This window comes from Chelonoidis abingdonii, chromosome 1, assembly GCF_003597395.2.
Source record: "Chelonoidis abingdonii isolate Lonesome George chromosome 1, CheloAbing_2.0, whole genome shotgun sequence".
Taxonomy (NCBI): domain Eukaryota; kingdom Metazoa; phylum Chordata; order Testudines; family Testudinidae; genus Chelonoidis; species Chelonoidis abingdonii.
Genome location: NC_133769.1, coordinates 12320208 through 12325578, shown reverse-complemented (window position 1 = coordinate 12325578; position 5371 = coordinate 12320208).

Below are 5371 nucleotides of genomic sequence, written 5' to 3'. Positions count from 1 at the left end.
AAGTCCCTCAGGCTACTGCTCAAGTGGGTCCACAGTCCTGGATCATCTAGACTTAAGGAACTAAACTCAGCAGCAGCTGTTTCTTGCACCTCCATCACACTCTTCTCTGATCTGCATTTTTCTTCAGGAATGTGCATGGTTACACCCATTTGAGATGGAGATATGGATGCTGCACTAGCTGCCAGGTCACCTGCACTCTGACAAACTGGAAGATGAGGCATCTTCTCACCACTCACATCCTGACTGGGACCGGAAAGCTCACAATGAACATTTGTGTCTATGTATCTCAGGAGAGTTCCTTCCTGATTAGATAGAAAAGCTTCCTTTGCTTTCTTTCTTTTTATGAATGCTGCCCCAGGGGGACGTTTTCTTTTTTCACTCATGACTGCTATTCTGTGCCAGCTAGAGTGGCTCTCAACACTCAGTTGAAGGGGACAAATAAGCAGGCTGATAGCAGGGCCTGAGTGAGGGAAGATATCAGCGTCTTAAGGGTCTAACTGGCTCCCACTACTTCAGTTGACTGTCTGTTCCCCTCAAGTGGGTTCAGGAAAGCAGAAGGAAACAGAAAGCTTCCCAAGAAGGTGGTGTTAATCAGTCAAGGCTCCTGGGGATGCTAGAGAGGTACATAAGAGGCTCCTCCTCCTCTCTCTCCCTGCAGCTTTCTGTTTTTCCCTCTTACCTTTTCTCCTGCCTGCCTGTTATGTCTCTTGTGCCCTCCTTTCTCCAGTACAGCATTCCACCATCTCGGTGCATCTAGAGCAGAGAGAAGACATATGTACCAGCAGTAGACACAACGTTCTTCACTCTGGGTCCTAGTGGCATCCTCCCTCACACACGCTGGCACCTGAGGTGGCTATCTCAGTCGGCCTTATGGTAAGGCCAGCCCTGGTGGTGGGTATTTACACTTGAGCAGGATTAAATTCTCTTGTACCAAAATTTTGCCCATTTCAATACTATATTGAGATTTGTATCCTTACACTGCACATGAACAAGCTGGAAATGTACAAGTAGTATAAGGCCCCTACTGTCAATCAAATGCTAAACCCGCCCCTTGACCCCTTAAATCCTGTCCACTTGTCACTGGAAGTCCAGTCCCATTGGGGATATTAAAAGGCATATGGTTGTTCTGTTTCCCTCCATGTGAGTTTGGGCCTTCAGGTTAAAGAACAAGTAAAAATGTTAGTTAGTATTACCCCAAAATGCATCAAGCCTCTGTAAACAAATAATCCATTTTAAAAACATAGCACATTTGCATAGCAAAAAATCCTTTTAGTCTAAAACAAACAATTTACAACCAAATACTTTTTAAAAACCGACACCTATATCTTGCACAGACCCCTCTCTCCCTCTCTCTCTCTCTCATACACACACACACAGACACACACAGACACACACACACAAACCCAGCAGCTTGATAAACAGACCAAAACCTAGTCTGCAACCAAAAACTTTTAGAAAAACCCACCTATGTTTTACACAAACTCAGACATACATAAATACCAGCAGTTTAAAGCACCAATAGTTTTCAACCAAATACTTTTCAAAACCCACATGCATTTAAAAGGCACATGGTTGTTCCCCGCCTCCTCCACTGTTTGTTTGGGCCTTCAGGTTAAAAAACAAACAAAAATTTTAGTTAGTATTATTCTCCAATTGCATTAAATCCCTATAAACAAAAAAAACATTTTAAAAACACATCACATTTTGCACAGTAAATGCTGTGGAGAAGTACTATCCTCATAGATAAGGACAGTTCAAGTGGATCACAGCCTTATCCAGCTCTTTATTATGGATGCTTAGATCCAAGGATGCAAACATTCTGTAACAAGACATGTTACTAGCCTTGTCAGGTAACACAGTGTAACAAGGAAAACTTTGCAATTCAGCCTCTACTCAGAGCTAAACTGGGTATTTTAACATTCTGGCTGAGCAAGCATATTTGTGCCTTGTACATTTTTTTGTAATTTTTTTTCAGATGACTTGAGTTAGGATATTCTAGATTAATGAAATTTAAGGTTAAGATTTGGTCAGAGTTTGTTTCAGTAAAAGTCAGGGACAGGTCATGGGCAATGAACGAAGACTCACGGAAGCCCATGACCAGTCTCTGATTTTACTAAAAAACTGTGTAAAAATGGGGAAAAGGGGGAGGGCGCAGCACTCAGTGCTGCTGTGTCTCCAGGGTCCTCCAGGTGCCCGTGGTGGCTGGGAGATCCAGGGCACCCCCAGCACCTACACTAGCCAAGAGTACCAGGGTTCTACCAGCCCCGCCCCACCCGCCATCTGCAGTGGCTTAGAGCTGTGGAGAATAGCAAATATAGCAGGCAACCAGCTTGGCTTAACAGTGAAATCTTCAGTGAGCTTAAAGACAAAAAGGAAGCTTACAAGAAGTGGAAACTTGGACAGATGACTAGGGAAGAGTATAAAAATATTGCTTGAGCATTCCAGGGTGTAATCAGGGAGGCCAAAACACAACTGGAGTAGCAGCTAGAAGGGATGTGAAGGGTAACAAGAAGGGTTTCTATAGGTGTGTTAGCAACAAGAAAAAGGTCAGGGAACATGTGAGACCCTTAATGAATGGGAAAGACAACCTGGTAACAGAAGATGTGGAAAAAGCTGAAGTACTCAATGCTTTTTTTGCCTCAGTCTTCACAGACAAGGTCAGCTCCCAGACTGCTGTCCTGGGCAACACAGTATGGTGAGAAGGTGAGCAAGCCTCAGTGGGAAAATTATAGGTTAAGGACTATTTAGAAAAGCTAGACATGCAGAGTGCATGGGTCCAGAATGCATTCAAGGATGCTTGGGAAGTTGGCTGATGTGATTGCAGAGCCATCGACCATTATCTTTGAAAATTTGTGGCAATCAGAGGAGGTCCCAGAAGATTGGAAAAAGGCAAATATAGTGCCCATCTTTAAAAAAGGGAAGAAGGAGAACCCAGGTAACTACAGACCACTCAGCCTCACCTCATCCCTGGAAAAAATCATGGAGCAGGTCCTCACTATCTAGACCTCCCGCATCTTGACAAAGCCCTGGCTAGGATGATTTAGTTGGGGTTGGTCCTGCTTTGAGCAGACAGTTGGACTAGATGATCTACTGAGGTCTCTTTCAACTCTAATATTCTATGATTCTATGATTCTGGAGAGGTGAAGCCCCCACAGCAAAGTGTGGAGACAGAAGGCGGCATGTGGCTGTGGTGATTGTGAAATGGGGTTATGCTGTGCTTCGGTGTGCAACAACACCAATGCCACAGTTATGGTGGCTAGATAGGCATAGAGAAGGGTGTCAGGAACAGACTGGCTGGTCACAGCCCTGAATGCTACAAGCACAGGACACAGTGGACATGCGTCTTTGCCAGTGTATACCCCATCCGCAGCCCCCATCCAGCTCTGCACACAGTGCAGATTTCCCCAATGGTCTCTTCACCTGGACACTCAATGGCCTCGATTTTTAGCTGACTTGGTGTAACTGAAAATTGTCCCTAGCCCCAAATTAGAGACCTTTTTTAAAAGAAAAGCCTGGGTGTGATCAGCGTCATGGGCCAGGCTGTGCTGAAAGTGTTAATTCTCTGATGTGTAAATGCACCTCGCTGGCCAGTTAATGGAGCGTTATCCCAGTGGGTCAGAGGGAGACTCCTTATTCTGTTCTCTATAATAAGGATTGAATCAGGCTGGGGCAGCATCAAGTGAGGGCAGGTCCCAACAGGAACACAGACCTAACCAGGGGAGTGGGGCGTGTTTTACCCCTGCTGAGTGCTGACTAAAACGTTCCCTGTGCTAGGGCTTTGCCCTCTGCCACCCTCTGAGAGCTCCCCACCCCTGAACTGAACCCTGCTTCCTCCCTCCTTCTCCAATTTTTCTCCTTGGCCCCCTTCTGCCCCTGCCTCCATTGTTTGATCTCCCTCCCCCCGTGCAATCAGTTACTGCCCCCTGCTCAGACTCTGCCCATCCCCGCCAATTTGCTCCCTTTAACCATTTTAATCACCAGCAAGTGCAGGAGCTTCAGCAGATGGTACTGAGCAATGAGCCTGGTCAGTAGGAGCCAAGCAGCACTCAGTACCCTGCCTGCCTGCCATCCCATTAGCGTCCTAGTGCCCGGGAGCCTCCAATTGCCTGGGGACCTGGCCCATGATCCTGTGGGCAGGGGGTACTCTCAGTACCCTGAGCTCCATCTGGACACTGCTGGGCCCAACACTCTGGGGTTGCGTGTAAGCCACTATACCTGACTTGCCCCATTTTTGCACCCCAGTATCCCTACACCCTCAGAGGCTGACCCGCTCATCGCTTCCTAGTTACAGCCCTGCCTCTGGTAGGTTTGTCACCTTCTTCTCAACATATCTCTGTTTCGAGGCCTATCAAATAGAGAGTGTCAGGGTATTAAGGCTGGAAGCTCTTCAGCGACCTTAGAACACTCGCTGGCGTTTCACACATGCAAAGGATTCTATTCCTAGAATATTAATAAATTATTGTTGGGATTAGACACCTCTGCACTGAGTAATAGAATCATTTTAAACAAAATGGAGTCCAAGCTCTCTTGTCATTCTGTTAATTACATCATCACTTAAAGCCACACAATCTGGGACTGTTTCATTTTCATTTGAACATAGTTTTGCCTTTGGTATTTTTTAAAAATTGTAATTGAAAAATGAAGGTGCCCCCTTGGTGTAAATCAGCACAGTTGCTTCAACCTCAAAGACTTTCAGGGCCTCATCATGAAAGGAATACTCCTCTGCCTCATTCCCTAGATATGGAACCCACCGATGCAGGTATCTGTCATAGTATTCTTTCCCAAATCTGAATCTTAGCGACCAGAAAATGAGATACTAGCATGAATCCTCTAAGCTTAATTACAAGCTTAGATCCTATAGCGCTGCCACCAATCAGGACTTTGGGTGGAGCCCCTGATTAGCTCCGGTCTCCCCAAAACCTTCCCTGGGGACCCCAAGATCAGATTCAGCCCTTGAGTCTTACAACAAAAAGGGAATAACCCCTTCCTTTCCCCTCTTTACCTCCGCCCAGATTCTTCCCGCGCTGAGGTACACGTAGGGATAAGATAGACAGAGGTCAAGCTCCTTGATTTAAAAAAGGATTCTACTCTTTCCGCTCCCTTCCCCGGAGAGAGAGAGAACACAGAGAACAAGGTTTTCCTCCCCCCGTTTCTTCCTCCCAACAAAGTCCCTACGGTGAGGGCAGACTCAATCCCCTTGAGCCTTAACTAGGAGAAAAAATACAGAACAGGTCTTAAAAAGCAAAACTTTTAATAAAAAGAAAGAGAAAAAAAATACAAGTTATCTCTGTAATCTAGATGGTAAATATTACAGGGTCATTTAGCTTATAAAAAATGGATAAACAGCCTTATCCAGAAAAAATACAATTTA